Source organism: Carassius carassius, chromosome 32 (assembly GCF_963082965.1).
Source record: "Carassius carassius chromosome 32, fCarCar2.1, whole genome shotgun sequence".
Lineage (NCBI taxonomy): Eukaryota > Metazoa > Chordata > Actinopteri > Cypriniformes > Cyprinidae > Carassius > Carassius carassius.
The window spans coordinates 6,253,001-6,272,946 of record NC_081786.1 but is presented as its reverse complement, the minus strand read 5'-3'; positions in this window follow the sequence as shown (position 1 = coordinate 6,272,946).

The window sequence follows — 19,946 nt, the reverse complement described above, 5'->3', positions numbered from 1 at the left end:
GTATGTTTAACTCAAACAATCAAGTACACGATATTCAGAGATTTTATTAAGTTAATAAAGTTAAACATTTCTGTAATATTTACTAAGCCACAGAATTATTTTTTACAGTGTATTATTGTGATATAAAATGACTGATTGTTGTTTGTTTGAGAAAACAATGATGGGTCAAACTGTTTTCAAACCTGACGTTCCAGATTGTCTGTTTTGGTTCTTACTAAACAGCATACAAAGGCAGGTCAGGTGCTTTTTTGAAACCTGAAAGAAACGATCAAAGTGTAATCATCTAATCAAAAGAAAAAAAAGCAGGCAATTATACACACAGCATCTTAAAATTACCTCTCTATAGACCAGCAGAAGTCAACAGATGATCCCAGTAAGTCCAAGACCACACTAATTAATGTGAGTGTGTGCTGGCAGACTGATGATCGCAATTACTGGATAAATGGCCATTATTATGTGAATAATTGTGTAGCATTGTTAAGGAGTTTGACTGCTGTGAGTTCTGCGAGTTTGAGGGAAGCACGGAAAACACGTCAACGGAATAATCACAAGGCTTCTTTTCAGAAATGCAAGACAAGCAGCAGGAGCGGTTTATGCTGAGACTGCATGTGTCTAATAGATGGGAACTGACACACTTAAAACCTTCACAGCTCTACATACTGCATGGTAAAGGACATGATAGTCATGATTCAATGAATCAAGCATGAGAGGCTCAACAACCCACAAATGCCCCCAAACCAGCCCCAGGGGCAAAAAAGACACAGTTACCTACTCTCTACCTATATTTAAAATACAATAAAATAAAATATTAGTGGATGCACAAAGAAAGGTTTTATTTTTTAATTGGATTAACTTGATTTTACTTAACAAACTTTTACTTAATAAACTTTTAAAAATGTCTTGCAACTGCCCAATTCATATTTTTTTTTTGTAAAAATTTTTCTGTATTTTATTTTATTTTTTACATATAAATGTTCAAATCTTAAAGAGCAAACTTCTTTCAAAACCACAAAAATAATAATAATTATTATTCCAAACTTTTGGCCAGTAGTAACCTATTTTATTTTATTTTATAATGTTTTTTCCAATTACCCATAATGTTTTAGTTTTGGTTAGCAACAACAAGACTGATTTATATAGTCAATGTTATGGATAATATTTGAATTACATTTTTAGATAAATCAAGAGCACTAATCACTGTACTGCAAGAAACTAAAACTGACATTTGGAAAGATAATGTAGTTAGGATTTGGAATAGCATATCAAAAACACTTTTGGCTTTTCGAGCAAAAATTACTTTGAGTTAATCATAGCAAAATATCATTCTCTGCCAAAATTGTTGTTTATGCATTCTTATTGGTGACATTTTTTCGATGTGTTACATCACACGCAAAGTGTGACTCAAACATGGTTTCTCACACCAAACAGGGTGTTGTGTTTACAGCCGGGGGTCCGGAAAGCACACACCCATCAACTTACAACTTCCTCTATGATGGAAACAGATCAATAAGGGCGTATGGAACATAATGTGATGCTAACGCACACATTGACATGGTGCTTTCTCGCTGCTCTTTCCCGGTGGAAAGCATTGTTGCTTCTTCCTCTTGGTGCGTCACTAGTGTTGCCAGTGCTTTGGAAGCCGCGTGATTTAGACAGATGGCTCTTCTCATTTTAGCTGACTGACAGCTCACAACCTGTCAATCATGCCAGGGAAGATGAATGTGAGAGAAAAGGATGCCAGTGAAGTGAAAGGCATAAAAACCTCCCACCTTCTTGCACACACTGCAAGCTGGCATAGATTGTTCCTCCATCTTATGCATTCTGAAGTGTCAGGTATTCTCAAGTGTCTTTAAACCAGTGGACTCGGGTTTAACTTAAGCTTTCTGTAAACGTTCTCAATGAATGCTGTCCATGTTTGATATTCTAACTGACTGTGACATATTTTGTTGTCCTGGTTTTGTTTTCGCTTGGCAATATGGTAATAGCGGTTGCTTTTGCTGTTGTGTTGACCGCAATAAGTCATGATTACTAATAAGGGAACTTTTTCCATTCACCCAGACCACCCACGTCCATAATGTTAAATCTAAATACCGATCTGCCTGCGACGGAGTACATTTATTCAGTTTGAGTGGGTTGAGGTGCCATGAGGACAGGCAGGATGTGTGCTATTAGATGGGTGTTTTATCCTCAGACAGTTTGGAAGACTCTTATCGTTCAATCATTTGCTCACCAATTTTCCAGCATGTGAAATAAGCAATCTGAGAATGAAAGAGGCCTCTTCAGGATTCAATATCTAGCGGTCTTCTTTCCTAATGATGTGTGCTCGTGTGTTCTAAGTAAACAATGGTGCTTCTGAAGAAGGCAGACAAACAACTTACTAATAACATAAACAAAAATAATTGATTTGTTCCAGACTTGAGAGCCCAATGTACTTGTTATGTGGGTTGTTTAACACTTGTCTCTATTTCATAACAGTACTTGCAATTTTTAATATACTTTACTGTGAAATGTTCACTATACAACATATTTACATTTCTTTAAATGATGTAACTGAAATATAATAACTATAAAAACAATATGTGTTTTTTTATTTACCTGATTGGAATTTTATTATAGTTTACTTGTAAAAGATTCATTGCGCAATCTATATAAAAAATAATTCTACTACTAAAATATAACTTTAGTTTTTAGTGAGTTAACTTTTAGTTAATATTTCATAGAAGTCATGCACTGCATCATTTAAACTACGAATTGTTTTGGGAGCAAATGTACTGACATAAGTTTAGAGGAAAAAGAGGAGTCCTCAGGCGGCGTTTTCGACGACATGGAAGAAGACTTCCATTCCATGCAATAATCCTGAGCAATGTCAGATCGTTACATCAAAAAAAAGATGAACTGTGCATTAAAGCTAGAGCACGCTTTGAGTATCGGGACGCAGGTCTCCTGAAACTTGGCTTCGTCCCGATATACCCAGCTTACTGGTACAAAGCTTTTCTCTCATTCGAGCTGATAGATCTGCTACCTCGGGGTAGAGCAGAGGTGGTATCTGTGTATTTGTATATTAGTAATGGTGCAGGCATATAACTGTGAAATCCAAGGTATGTAATCCGGATATCTCCCAAGAGAATTTGGGAACATCTTGATCTGTGTTGTTTATGTTTTGCCTTTGGCCAAGGCATTATAAGAGACTGTAATCAATGTATTCAAACCCAAATTCAAGGTACACCAGGAGCGCCGGTTTTTTTTCTTGGTGATTTTAACCATTGTAAATTAGAGACAGTTCTCTCCGGGTATAAACAGTAAATTGAAGACAACACAAGAGATAAAAATCTCTTAGATAAGTGCTATGGGAGCATAAAAGAGGCATACGGGTCTACACTAAGGCCTCCTCTATCGAACTCTAGACACATTACTGTTTTTAATTCTAACATATAAGACTCTGTTGAAGAGACACAAACCTGTGGTGAAAAATGTTAATGTGTGGTCAGAGGACAGTGTTGAAGCCTTGGAAGACTGTTTTCTTTGTACTGATTGGGACGTTTTCCAAAGCGGTGATATTGATGAAACTACAGTGGTAATAACAGATTATATGAAATTTTGCACCGATAATGTGATACCCAAAAAGGAAGTGATAATTCATGCCAACAGTAAACCCTTTAACAAAGGAGATCAAAGACTGTAATCACAGGAACAAACTGGCTTTTCGCAGTCATGATAGTCTTGGAGCAAGAGTTGTTCGGAAGGAGTTGAATGGACTATTAAAAGATGCCAGAAATAAACATAAAGAACTCCTGGAGAACAAGCTGTATATGTCTAACCCTAAACAGCTATAACTAATATGTAGACTCTCAGAATTACAATTTCTTTCTTTCTTTTTTTTCTTTTCTTTTTTTTGTGTGACCTTTGTTGAACAGAAAGTGAATGATTTAAATTACTTTAGAAGAGTTGTTTTGAATGTTTTCAATGTTTTGAAAAGTCTGTTGTATGTTAAAAGCAGAGGTTGCTAGTAATCTAGACCCCTTACAGTTCACCTATAGACAAGGGAAAGGAATTGAAGATGCTATTAACAACATTTTGCACTTGATTTTGAAGCATTTAGAAGATCCTTAAGCTTATGCTTGGTTATTGTTTATTGATTTTAGCTCTGCTTTTAACACCATTCAACTTCATTTGTTAATTGATAAGATGAAGAAGCTGAGTGTAAACCCATGTATTATTAAGTGGTTCTATTCTTTTTAACAGAACTCAATGTGTAAAGGTAAACAATCAAAAGAGCAGTAGTACAGGTGTTCCACAGGGCTGTGTCATTTCACCATTTTTTTTTTACACTTTTTACAAATGAATGCTTAAGTAGGCATTCACAAAATTATATTTTTAAATATTCATGTAATATTTAGCATGACAATATTAGCACTATTTACCAGTCAGAAATGTGATAAAAATGAGCTAATAATAAATGCAAAGAAAACAGAAGAGATTGTATTCGACCCAAAATGTATAGGTGACCATCGTCAAGTTAATTATATTATCCAGTCACAGACCTATAAGTATTTGGGCATTCACGTACATGGAAAGCACAAATTGAATGGGGTTGCACTCGTCTACAACAGATATTGTATTTCTTATGAAGGTATGTCGCTATGGAGTAAACAAGAATCTTATGGTGCTGTTTTATAAAGCTGTTTTATAAAGTATTGTTAGTTTTGGTATCACAGTATGGTTTGGTAACCTGTCAGCACAGTTTAAATATAAGTTGATGCAACTGTTATTGACAGCATGGAGAATAGTTGGGCATGACAAACATTTTAACATTTATGTAAGGAATGAGTTCTCAACCAGATAAAGAGGATTTTCGGGGGGATCATACTCATTTATTGTATTTACAGTATAAACTGCTTCCTTCTGGTAGAAGATATAGAATCCCAATGTGTGAGTTAAATTGATATAAGAATTATATTGTAACTGTATTGATGTGTTTATTTAACAAGATTTTATCTTGATCTTATTTTGAGGTTATCTTTTTATCATTGTTTTTATTGTTATTATTATCTGTTTATTATATGTCTGCAGCAACATGTAGTTCACAACAATTTTCAACTCAAGGACAATAAAGTATACTATTACTACTACTATTATATTTTATATTCAATATAATGTGAGTGCATGTATATATATATATATATATATATATATATATATATATATATATATATATATATATATATATTTAATTAAGAATAAGGTAAATCCTGAAAAAATACCTCAGTGCCTGATGGAGCCTTGTGTATACATCAGTAGCACAAGTGAGAGACCTTGGTAGTGAGAACTTTAGTTAGTGACTGTTTCCCTATGTGGTGCATGCAGAGATATAATGAGGGGGAGGCTTTAAGCAGCAGAGCCCTTGGCACGTTATACTCTGAACTGAGAATGTACTCTGCCTTCACACTGGTTCACACAGAGAGGTCTCTCTGCTTTCGCAAGCACAGATGCTTGTTTGTCTCCTTCAAGTCCAGCGGTTTGCATCTATGTCTCCTGCCACATATGCCCACCTACTGAGGGCCACCAGAGGGTGCAGGGAAAATCCACCGCCTCCACACAATTAAAGAGACATAATTAGAGTAAAGGGAGGTGATGGCGAAGGAAACAAATATTGATGATGACAGTGTTATTCCTTGAGATGACCAAATACACCAACTGTCTGCTGCTTTGCCCATAAACATATTCCTTATTATATATCAGTCTTAAACAGTGGGGCAATTAGAACAGTCTGTGCAACATATGCAGCACAAAACAGAAATCAGATAAAATATTAACAAACAATAAACATTATTTATTTAAAAAATAATATATATATATATATATATACATACCATCTAGATGCCTTTTGCTTTAATGATTTTGTGATTTTGCTACAAGGTAGAAGCTCATTTAAAACATATAGCATACAACATGTATTATGCATGCAGGCTTTTGTAAAAGCATTTTACATACTGCATATTTGTGTGTGTGTGTGTGTGTGTGTGTGTGTTTTAAAACAATATTATTCATAGCATTTTATTACTTTTATTTAGCAATTATCCATTAAATTATTCAAAGGTAACATTAAATATATTATAATAATTCAAAAGACTTCTATTTCAAATAGAGAAAGGCTACTCCAACCAAACGGCGGCACATGGTGGTGGAGGAGGTGCGCAACCAGGAGGAAGCAGCCAGGTGTGTCAAGGCTGTCTCCCAAGCCCAGCAAGGCCGCTGGATGAAGAGGGATGGCGTGGAGAGGAGAAAAATCACATGGAGTGAGATGTGGGGTATGGAGGCTAAGGTTCATCATCAGGGCCACATACGACGTCCTGCCCTCACCAACCAACCTACATCTCTGGTATGGAGAGGACCCAGCCTGTCCCCTGTGTGCAGCCCCAGCAACCCTCAAACACATCCTGGTGGGTTGCAAGACAAGACTAACTCAAGGAAGGTACACCTGGCACCACAACCAAGTGCTGAGGTGTTTGGCTGCCGAACTTGAGAACAAGAGGGTAACCACCAACGCCACGCCTCTAAATGCCCAAACTACCATCCCACGGAGAACAACCTTCATGCGGGAAGGGGAGAAACAGTGGACTAAGGCATCACTCCCAGACTCTGGCCCACTGAACGCAGCCCGGGATTGGGAAATGCGGGTAGACCTTAACCAGAGGCTCACCTTCCCACCCAAAATTGCAGCAACCAACCTGCGCCCAGACCTTGTCCTTTGGTCCAAGTCCTGCCGGCGTGTCTTCATCGTTGAAATGACTGTCCCATGGGAGGATGCCATCGACGAGGCATTCGAGCAGAAGAGGCTGCGATATGCCAACTTAGCAGCTGAAGCAGAGGGGCGGGGCTGGAACGTGAAGGTTTGGCCAGTGGAGGTGGGATGCAGAGGTTTTGTAGCCAGCTCTACCACAAGGCTCTTGAAGGAAGTAGGGATCAGAGGGCAGTCCCAACGGAGGGCAATCAAAGAACTTGCCACTGCAGCGGAACGGAGCAGTCACTGGCTGTGGCTGAAACGTATGGATGCAACATGAGCTGCCAAATGATTGCACGGTGCCACCACCGTGGGACACACACCCGGGTCTGATCAACCCGTGGTGGGCCAACCCCGGCAGAGGGTGTCTTGTGATAAGTGGTCGAAACACCCAATGAGGTCTGGCACACAACTGAAGATGTGTCGCACTGGTGGCACCATGAGATCTGTGCCAAATTTCACCCCACCCAAGATGACATCCCCATTCAATTGTTGTGCTGAAAGTTAGGGATCTTTAACAACCAGTCCTACTAAGAATCCTTAAATTATTCAAAAGTAACATTAAATATATTTTAATAATTCAAAAGACTTCTATTTCAAATAAATGCTGTTCTTTTGAGTTTTCTAGTCTGCAAAGAATCCTAAAAACAAGTATAATTTTCTATCAAAATATTAAGCAGTACAACCTTTTGCAATATCGATAATAAGAAACATTTTTGAGAACCAGATCTAGTTCTTGATTTGTTAAAAATCTCTCTCTCTCACACACACACACACGTGCGCACACACACACACACACACACACACGCAAAACGTGCAAAACTCCGCATTTGAACATTTGGCAAATACTTAAACTAATAACAAAACATACTTACAGTAGCTGATTCAGAAGCACCAGATTGTCATTGCAAAGTCAAAATTACCTCCTCCTCTAGGTTCAAGAAATCATTGTCCATTAACTGCATTGCTATTCTGTTGAAAGTAATCTTAAAGATTCCTAAATGCATCTACTTTTGCAAGGCCAAATAAAGGGCTTTTGCTTTCGTTTAGATACACACAGCATCTCCCTGACATGAGTGCTTTAGCACTAACTGTGGTTACTGAAAACATGCCTTCTTTCTTTGTGTGAACATTTGGGTGGTATTACGCAAATATTTCCACATAGTGACGTAGACGTGGGGGCGTGTTTGAATGAGCCGTTTTAGGGGGAGTGGCAGTCTTAACTTTGATAAAGAATATCTCTTTGGATTTGAGACTTTAGTCATTGCAACTTTAAAGATCTTCTTCATGCACCTAGAGCTTGTAACACTCCTAAGAGAAAGGAAAAATGAAAATTGCAAAACTGACTAAATCTAGTCTTTCCTAGCTATTAATGATGTACTGTATGCTGCTACTCTAAATATACAGGCATAAACAAGCTGGGAAAATATTGCTTGGTTGATAACAAATGCAGTCTTACCTAATCAAAGGCCTGTGTAGGTTGGAAATAATTTCTTCTTTGCCAACACCTCATGAACAGCATTTCACTCTTATAAATGTGCCATCACCTGTGACATGCCGTCATAATTTTGGCTTCCTTCCTTCACTATGTTTCATAACAAATTCATTATCTTAATTAAACCAACAAATGAAGGAAAATGCTGTAATAAGATATGAGGAAATATGAGTGAGTTATATAAGAGATGTAGCAAACTAGGAGGTTTGCTGCATGGTCCATTGATCTCATGTGGCGCTTGAGCGTGCTGCTTCTGTCCCTGAAGTTTTTTACTACAATAATGTTACATCACCAGGTCAAAGAAACAGCAGGAATGACTGCTGTGTAAGTGTTCACAGTGACCCCAGGAGCACTGATGCTTCCTTCATACTGTCTAAGCCATCAAGGGACACGAAAGTTTTCTTCTAAACTTTGTTTTCATGACAAGGATTTTTCTAAAAAGAGAAATTATTTTTCCTTTGCATTTTTTTTTAAGTTTTCCATATAAACATTGTAAAAATGATCCCCCTTCACAAGGATCCACCAAAACTACTAAAAATGATGCAATATGCATGCCAGGCCAGTAGCTTGCGATATCACTTTGTAAAGAACCACTATGTGCCTGTACATTATGTGCCTATGCATACCTATAGAGTGAACACATAATTCACATACACATATTACACATATTTCGTAATTTACACAGAGACAATAATGATGTAATTTCAAAAACTAGCTCTTTGAAACCCGTTTTTAAATTGCAGGCAGGAGTCATATAGCACCTTTGTACTTCGGACGTACCGAGTTCGAGTCCCGGCTCGTGGACTCTTCCCGATCCTGCCTCCCTCTCTTTCTCCCGCTTCGCTTCCTGTCTACATACTGTCCTATCATTATAAAGGCAAAATGCCAAAAAAACATCTTTAGGGACCAGTTCCAACTACTAACTAGTTGATTATTAGCATGCATACTACTAGCATATAGGCTTTTTATTAGTACTTATATATTCTGCATGACTATATTCTACTTCCTTAATTATAACCAATACCTAAACTTAACAACCACCTACTATTAATAAGTGGCAAATTAGAAGTTTATCAGGGCAAAATCCATAGTTACTAGTTAGTTAATAGTGAGAACTGGACCTTACCATAAAGTTTGACTAGTTTTGTGTTTTCAGGCCTCCAAAACAGGCCGTTGACGGATAAATGAATGGCCAAAACGCATAGAAGTTTTCCTTTTTTGTACAAAATGGTATCATGTATACACCCCAAAGAATGGGAGAAGGAAAGAGAGAGATTAATTTTTTTTTTTGGAACCTGAAAAACAACTAAAACAAAAACAACACATTTGCATTACTTTAATTGGTGTTAAAATATGTTTTTAAATTAAAAACACAGAAGAAAACAGTAATATTGTTAAATATTATTACAATTTAAAACAACTGTTTATATTATGATAATGTAGTTCATTCACATAATGCAAAGCTGAATTTTCAGCAGCCATTACTCCATAATTTAATTCTAATGTATTGTTTTCTTGATTGTGTCGTAGCTAGATAAATCAACTTTTAAAGTGGAGGAGATCATGCTTCCCATATGGATGTCTAATATAAAACCTGGGTCCTGCTGTAACCTGTCACATATATCTATCAGTATTGTATTTGACAGCATATACAGTCAGAAATCTTGCTTTCAATATTTTGTCACTCTTGGACAACATTCTACATCTTTGATTCCAGCTGGTCAGGCATTGCTTCCGTGAAAGAAAGAAAAAAGGTCAGAGAAGTGCTTCTATTTATTATTTAGTGTATGCTATTAGAAAACTTGCCCTAGTCCTCTCTGTAAATAATTGATGAACTGTTGTATAAGTTACAGTTAGCAGATTACCACCACTGGCATCGAACAGAGAAAGCCATAATGCTTTTATGGGGCTTAATTTCCACTGGATTATACATAATAGCTTCTTTTTTCAAGTAATTGAATTGAAGGATTTAACGGTAGCTCAAACTCCTGATTTCACATGAGTCTCTATGCAGATCAGTTAATTGTGACACAAAGGACAAATAGGGCAAAGCTTCATTCCAGATTCATGCTCAATTTAATCGAGAATTTTTTTTCTGTAACTTAAATAAAAAACAATTTTTGCCGATGTCAATATTTTTTAATTTTTAATGGTAATGTATTAAAAGTAGATTTCCTCCAGACTTACCTGCCCGAGGCGAATGAAATTTTAAATAAGCTCATGCATTATGCTTCCAATATCTCCACTCTCATTAATATTCATGATGCTCTATTGCACATGAACAAAGACGTTGACACTGCTTGGGAAAACTAGTCATAACTGAGCTGCAATTGTCACATTCAGAAAGTTAAATGGTAAATGTTGCATTTAGAGCCACAGGGTTTGCCGAGAGCATGGTAATAAACATCATATTACTCAATAAATCTGTTATGTTATGCCATAACTTAGTAAAAGTGTTAGCTGATTTATCTTGCCCCAGCTGACCTCACAGCCGTCAATCAAGATAAATTAGTTTTTCTCTTATTCCCCACTATATTTTAACCATTAACCATTTTTTTTTTTCACAACCTATGTAGTTTTGAGGGGGAAACTATTTGCAATAAGGGAATGGGGCAATTGAGATTTCAGCGTCCTAAAGAAACAAGGCTCTGATGCACTAATTTAAATGTCATGAGTCTCTTAACCCCGATGCGTCAGCCCTCAAGACTCGATGGGACATCGTCCCTCTCTGTGACATTTCATTGTCTGTTTGTGTCATGTGCAGGGTGAAATATCAGCACTAAAAATAGCCCGAATAAGAAGTGGACAGCTCTCAATAAGCATGCTCATTTCAAATTTAGCACGATTACCACATTTTAGGAGGAAAATGTATTATCATGCAATTATTAATTGTATTAAATGAACAGTTCACCAAAAAATAATTACTTGGCCATCAAAGATATAGAAGTTTTTTTTTTTATTAGAACACATTTGGAGAACTGTATTACATCACTTGTTCATTATTGGAACCTATGCATTGAATGGGTGCCATTAGAGTCAAACAGCTGATGAAAAAAATAATAATTATAATAATCCACACAAATTCAGTCCATCAATTAATATCTTGTGAAGAGCAAAACTGTTTTGTAAATAAAATAAAATAAATAAATAAATTATTAACACGTCTTAACTTTAAACCACTGTGTCTGACCAAAATACAAGTCCATAACCCACAATAACACTCCCTCCATTAACATCCCCTGTTCTTACATTCGAAACAAACAAAATCCACCAACATATGTGACCCTGGACCACAAAAAAAAAAAGTCTTATGTCACTGGGGTATATTTGTAGCAAAAGCCAAAAATATATTGTATGGGTCAAAATTATAGATTTTTCTTTTATGCCAAAAATCATTAGGATATTAAATTAAATTAAATTAAAAATTAAACTAAATTAAATTTATCAGACGCTTTTATCCAAAGCGACTTACAGTGCATTCGGGCTATCAATTTTATCTATCATGTGTTCCCGGGAAATCGAACCCCCAACCTTACGCTTGATAAAGCAATGCTCTACCAATTGAGCTACAGGAACACTAATAATATAATATAATATAATATAATATAATATAATATAATATAATATAATATAATATAATATAATATAATATAATATAATATAATATAATATAATATAATATAATATAATATAATATAATATAATATAATTAATATACATCAAGATATATTTTGTAAATTTCCTACCGTAAATATATTAAAACTTAATAATAATAATAAAATCAGTAATATGCATTGCTAAGAAATTCATTTGAACTATTTTAAGGTGATTTTCTCAATATTCTTTTGCACCCTCAGATTACAGATTTCAAATAATGGTATCTCGGCCAAATATTGCCTTATCTTTAAAAACCATACATCAATGGAAATCTTATTTATTTCAGATGATGTATAAATCTCAATTTCGAAAAAAAAGTTACCCTTATGACTTGTTTTGTGGTTCGGGGTCACATATTTGTTTAGAAAGGTTTAGGACTGTTTTCACTTGTAAAGAATGCTTAATCTGTGCATATTTCTCTCCTGATTCAGAAAAGATGACTTTTTCACAGGAGAAAGCAATATAATGGATAATATGGATTATTAAGATGTTTTTATCAGCTGTTTGGGCTCTCATTCTGATGGCATCCATTCACTGCAGATGATTCACTGGTAAGCAAGTGATGTAATGCTAAATTTCTCAAAATCTGATCAGATTAAGAAACAAATTTATCTACATCTTGGATGTCATGGAGGTGAGTACATTTTCAGCAAATTTGGATGAACTGTTCATTTAAAGTTCTAATGACATTTATTTATTTGTTTGTTTGTTTGTTCCTGCTTATTTTACACTAAAACCTAATATATATATATATATATATATATATATATATATATATATATATATATATATATATATATATATATAAGCATTTTCCAACTTTTAAGTTTCTAAACTAATTTTTTACGTAGTGTAATAGTCATTTTTACCGTAAAAGAAATTATATTTTTGTGACATGACCCGTTTAAATTAAGTTCAATCATCTTATAACTTCCCAACATCATCTTGTACAAGAAGTGCTAGGCTAGACACTTTTCTTGGCACAGAGATTGTCAGAGCTGCCCACACACACACACACACACACACACACACACACACACACACACACACACACACACACACACGCACACACACACACACACACACACACACACACACACACACAATTTCCTCCTATGTTGCCTTTGTAAATTTATACGCTCATCAGGGATACAATATTCTCACACAAAGTCCAAAATAACTCACTGGCATAACACATTAGAGCTTGCTCATGGGAAGGACAGTCATGTGTTGCTAATTTGGGGTCTTAATATGAGGTCTTGCTGATGATGCTGCAGGAACTGAAGGCTATAGGGAAATGGTGTGAATGAAGCGTTTCCAACTCACTTGCTGAGCAGAACTATAGCTCATTTGCAGTTTTCTGAGTATAAATGATGTGGCTTCAATATTAGGTGTTTGGAGAAGACAGCTGGTGACTGGGCAATGTGCATGTGTCATGAAGGAAGAAAGAATGAAGAGAATTCATCCCACATGCTTTAGTGAAACAAAAATGTTACCATGTTGTATCATGTGTGGGTGTGAGTTTGATTAAACCTTCCCAAAAAAAGGTAAAAATCATAATCATGTTCATAAAATTGCATACAAAATCAGCACTGACCTGACAACTTAATTAAGAGACATTATTTCCCAAGCATGCATGGTTATGCTTAGTGCATAGAGTATTTTTGAAAAACCAAAAGGCCTTATCTTCATCCTCCAAACTGTTCTTATTCCCTTTGAGGGTTTCCTCTAATGGAGTATTGCTTGAAAGCTGTCCAAACTTGTACAAATTGATTTTGCTTCAAGTAAGTATAAATGTCTGTATTAAAAGTAGATTATGTAACTCTATGAAGAACTGCAGATGTGCATTATTCGAAGACGTCCTGTAAGTGGATTTAAATAGATTGCTAAAATAGCTCCATTAATCATAAAGCCAAATATTATTTAGGTTAAAAACAGCACAGAGCCCAGGCAGCACTTGTTCGCCAATAAATCTCAACGATAATGCACTTGGTTCAAACCCAGAAGCTGTTCTCATCATTTCAGCATACAGCCCTTGTTAGTGGGCTATGTTTCTAATCAAGAATTTGATTTGATTTTCACAACAAAAAACATTTAAAAAAAAAAACAAAAAAAAAAACAAACAAACAAAAACAAACAAACAGTGTTATACATTTCACAAAAAGAATGTGATGGACAATTGCCGAAAAACCCTCAAGGGGCTTAATTAGTGGCAATCTCCATAGGAACAATTATATTTAACAAATTAAAAACATATTGTAAAACAATGTAAAATTGGATTTAAAGCACAAACCCATACGGAAAATTCAAACAACTTAGTAACAATAATTTTACTCTCTGTTTAAACTGTTCTTTAGAAACCTCAACAAATGATGGGGGAAGACTATTCCATACCTTTGACCCTCTGTATAATATACTAAACTGTGTTTGAGTCGTACGAGAGTAGGGAGGCCTAATAAGACGACTACTACGAGTCGGATACTGATGAAATTCATTATTAAGAATAAAAATATTACAAAAATGCTGAGGAAATAACTTTTTTATAGAGCTATAAACGAATAAAGCAATTTGAAGCTGATTCACTTGGTAAACACTAAGAATACTTGCCTGAGCAAACAGTGATTGGGAGGGGTGTCTACTATTTACACAAAATATTATTCTTAAAGCTCGCTTCTGAAGTCGAAAAATAGATTCTAGTTTAGTTGGGTGGGTACTAGCCCAAGCAACATTACAGTAATTGATATATGGATACAACATTGAATAATACAACATAATTGCAACTTTTTTGTTAATCAAATGCCGTATTTTTCCTAATATACCGACCACTTTGGCTATTTTTGTACTTATGGCACTAATTTGAGGTTTCCAAGATAAAGAGTCATCTAGTATAACGCCGAGGAAACAAGCAGATCTAACATTGTTAATGGAGATATTATCAATTTGAATTTTCATTGAAGATTTAAATGTGTTAGACTTAATACCAAACAATATGTAACTTGTTTTTTTTATGTTAAGTGACAATTTGTTGGACTTGAACCAAGTAGATAACTTGTCAAGTTCTTCATTAACTACTTTTATTAAGATTTCTGGATTTTTATGGGAATAAAATACACTTGTATCGTCTGCAAATAAAATTTTAGAAAGTTTATCTGAGACATTAGGGAGGTCATTAACATATAATAAAAATAACAAGGGACCCAAGATGGAACCCTGCGGTAAGCCGCACTGAAGGAGAAGGAAAGGGGATTCTGTCCCATTATAATTAACAGATTGATATCGGTCTGAAAGATAATTGGTGAACCAGAGTAGTGACTTGTTTCGTATACCATAATGTGAAAGTTTTTTTAACAGGATGGAATGGTCAACGGTATCAAATGCCTTTGAAAGATCCAGAAAAATACCTATAGTGTTTTCATTTCTATCTTTTGCTTTATATATCTCAGTCAAAAAATGGACAAGTGCCATGTAAGTGGAATGTTGTTTCCTAAAACCATACTGGTGTGCATATAAAATATTATTTTTGTCCAGATGTTTAATTAATCTTGAGTAAACAAGTTTTTCGAGAACTTTGGACAGGGCTGGTAACACAGAAATTGGTCTATAATTGTTAAAAATAGCATGGTCATCTTCTTTATAAACTGGTGTAATTTTCGCCATTTTCAACTCTACAGGTACAATTCCTTGGTCTAGGGAAAGATTATAAATATAAAGTAATGGTTTAATGATATCGGGATAAATTGCTTTTAATATTTTACTGTCAATCATATCATGTCCTGGTGAACAGTCTTTTAAATTGATAATTATATCTCTAATCTCATCCTCGGTAACAGAAGTAAAGTTAAAATCCTCAGACACTGGAAAATTCATGTATTCTAGTGGTCCAAAATGACTAGGTGGAATTTTAGAAGCCAATGTTGGACCTACATCAGAGAAAAAGACATTAAATCTTTTGGCAATTTGTTGCGGATCTGAAACAATAGAATCGTCAATCTTAAATTCATTTGGTAAATGCTTTTTAGAATGTGTTTTATTAAGAATACAGTTAATGGTTCTCCATAAAGAAGATGCATTATTTTTATATTCGACCAATTTCCTATTGTAATAATGGGTTTTTGCTCCTCTTATGACATGATTTAATCTGTTTCTATATTTTTTGAATTGCAATAGATGAAATGGAGTAGGACAAAGAATGTATTTTTTATATAATTTATTTTTGATTTTCATGGACTTTATGATAACTGGAGTTATCCACGGTTTGGACAATTTGCGCTTCAAAGGCACTGATTGGAGAGGAAAACACGAGTTGTAAACCTGAGTAACATTTTTTATAAACAATGAAAAGGCCTTCTGGGTATCTACTTTTTGATAAATTTCACTCCATGATATTTGCCTTACAGCGTGTCTGAAATTTATCAAATTTCTTTCACTAAAAATTCGTCTATATTTAACGTTTTGTATAGGGGGGCAATTTTCAGTCTCATCAGCAGTGATCAAAAATATGGGACAGTGATCAGCCACATCAATGCACAGGACACCGGATTTCATAGTCTTATTATACACATTAGTAAAAATATTATCTATACGAGTTGCTGAGGTATTAGTCACTCTGGTGGGAACTGAAATCATAGGATTAAAGCTATAAGAAGACAAAGTATCAGTAAATTCTTGAATTAACATATTTCCCTGACTATTTTCAATATTAATGTTAAAGTCACCCATTATGTAACAATTTTTCCTTTCATTAGAAATGATGTCCAGTACATTTGAGATGTCTGTAATAAATGCAGAGAGGTCACAATTAGGTGGTCTATAGATACATAAAATTATTGCTAATTTAGTTTCTACTGCTACTACTTCCGAAGAAGAATTAAAAAGCTTTTCAAAGTCACATCTTTCTTTATAATGTAGACTAGAATTGATAAACAGAGAAACCCCTCCACTCACCCTTCCCTCTCTACATCTAAAAATATGTTTGTAATCTTCTAAATGAAAATTCCCAGCTGTTTTGTCAGTCAGCCATGTTTCAGTAAGCCCTATCACATTAAAGGTATAATTTAGATTTTCAAGGCAAGTGGATAAACCCTCAAAGTTTTTAGACAAACTACGAACATTAATATGAAGGAAAGAAAGATATTTTTCAGTACTAAGAGAATTTGTCAGAGTTTTGAAAGTACTTTCACAATAGTATTCAGAGGTGCCAAAATAATTCTGTTGTAGTTGAAGAATATTATTTTGGTCTGGATCAGGAGAAATCATCATGCATGTGGACTAGATCAAAATAAATTGACATGCATGTACAATGAGAGGAATTATTTGAGCTTCACTGGTAGTTGCCATCTGATGTTATTGACGGGGTTTAACTATGAGCCGATCATAGCTAATAACAGCCAAGTTTTTTCCCTCTCTCTGGCCTCCTTCATAGCTGGAAACAGTTCGGCCCTCTTCTTCCTAATGCGATCAGAAAAATCTTCATTAACATAGACACCAGTGTTTTTGAGATGAGCTTTCGCCTTTGTGAGAATAAGTTCTTTGTCCTTGTAACGTAGAAATTTTACAACAATTGGTCTTGGTTTTGTGGTTATTTGCTGTTTCAAGTTTCCAATACGATGAGCTCTTTCAATTTCAATACATTTCGGATCAATTTTAAGCTTGTCATTAAAAAATTCCCTCACCTTCTTCTCAGAGTCTGGCCACGATTCAAATGCGTTATCCTGGGTTAAGCCATCAATTATCAGATTATTTCTGCGACTCTGGTTATCAAGGGAATCAATTTTTAAGGCAAGATCTTTCTCTTCAGAGTTAGTGCACAGTGAGGACAGTTGCTGCAATTGAGATTCAAATGAATCCACCTTCTTCTCCATTGCCCTAAGATCGTCAATTTGAGCTTGGGAGAACTGAAGGCTGGTCTTCACTTCCTGCACATCTTTAATGATCCCATCAATTCTGGTATTTACAGAATCCAGCATTGTTTTTGTAAAAGACAAGAAGCTTGATTCTTGTCTATCGAGCATATTAGTGTAAAATTTCCTTTGTTCTTCCAACATATCTTTCAAAATGTCCATAGTAACAAAGTCTTCTTCATTGTGAAGAGCTTTCTTACTGCTACTTCGTGACATGATTACCTGTTTTGTTGGATTATTGTGGATTGGAGAAAGGCCAGAGGCCTGGCCAGGTGATCCACTCAGGCAAGATCACTCAATAGGAAGAAGGCCCAGGCTGATTAGGATCCGTCAAATATCAGCTCTTTCAAAAACCATCCAGTTCTTTAAGTTCAGTAATCCTGTGTTTCAATAATCAAGGATTCAAGTGTTTCAAGAATTCAATAATCCTGTGTTTGTCGCAAAAAACTTCAGACTTCCACTTACTCTCCACCCATGGAGAATGACACCATATAAGCAGGTTCATGTAGAATCTTCAACACAGACACTTCAGAGCACTGAAAATCCATCATTAACAAAGTTCTACCCACTGTATCCCATCACTTGTGTTGTTTTATAAGATAAAAGTCTGCAGACTAAATCTGTAAATTCAAAGCACTGAAGAGTGCTTGTTAAAATAACGTGATGACACTTTCAGATCTTTTCAGTCTCAAGCGGCATGTCTATAGACTAGCTGTAGTCTGTCTGATCGTTATCATATATTGCACACAAAAATGTCAAACTTTTTTTATTTAAATAAATCAGTCTGCCTGGAAACAAAGTTATGTTTATGAGGTGCCAGTATTCCGTGGAAGAACTGTTCGCTGGATTAGGCAAAGTTTGTCAGGTTAGTGGCACATCACTTGGCTGGTCCCATAGTTTATCATAATGAACACTGTTAGCTATTCTCTGTTTCTCTTCAAGGCACCATTATTTATCTTTCCTTTTGTTATCCCTCATTCTGCTGGAGGTTGTCATGGAAATCGAACCAGACAAAGCTGCCAGACTGGGGTCCAGTGAAGGATTGTGGGAGCCTGAGGTTGAGCTCAAAGGAAATAAGCATCAGCAACATGACTGTGAGAGATGAATCTAAGATTTATTCTGGGAATCCCTCTGATGACAGTCATAATGGGCACACCAAGGAAGTGTGAAGCTGTTTTAATGGATGTATCGATCATTCCAACATAAATATATATGGAAAAAAAAAAAAAAAATGCAGACACATTTACCTAGGTCAGACAAAATTTTTAAGCAAATGTAAAAATTGGTTGAATGAGTGAGGAATTTCAGAATTTTTTTTTTTTTTTCCACACAGAGTCTCACAGAGTAATTGAATTAGCCCAAAATACATAAATAATAAAAAGTGGCATGTGACCAACATTATTTACATAAATATATACATATACAATGAAGTAGTTCCTGTGGCTCAGTGATAGAGCATTGTGTTAGCAGTGCTAAAGGTTGTGGGTTCAATTCCCAGGGAACACACCTACTGGTAAAAAAAAAATGCATAGCCTGAATGCACGGTAAGTCACTTGCATCTGCTAAATGTAAATATACATTAAATTAAATAATAATAATAAAAATTAGAAGCTTAAAGTAGAATCAAACCTCATTTTCTACAATACCTTCAATTCCATTCGTATTCAGTTCAGTTTAAATTCACTTTCTTTAGATTTTGTTTGTGGCTGTCAACAGTCACATCCCTGTGTAGGGAAGATGAGCTTTTTGATCAACTTTCATCATTAGACATCAATAACATCTAATTGCTTGAATTGCTAAATCTGCTCACATATAAATGCAGAGTAACCATATTTTCTGCATTTAAAAATATCACATTTTCCAGTGTACCACAGGCTACCGCAAATCACAAACGATATTCAGAAGCACCACTAAAGTGCATACATATCCCTTAGATGCCTCAAATGGCTCGGTAAATGTATGGTGAAGCTTGTAATAACAGTAATGAATGTTTTGAGTCAAAGTGGTCTGAAGTTCTGGTGGATAATAGCACCAGCTGCAGACAGCAGGGATTCTGGGTACAAAGATGTCTGTGATGAGCTTTTTTCTTCTGTGTTCTTCTAAGTTTTTAGTT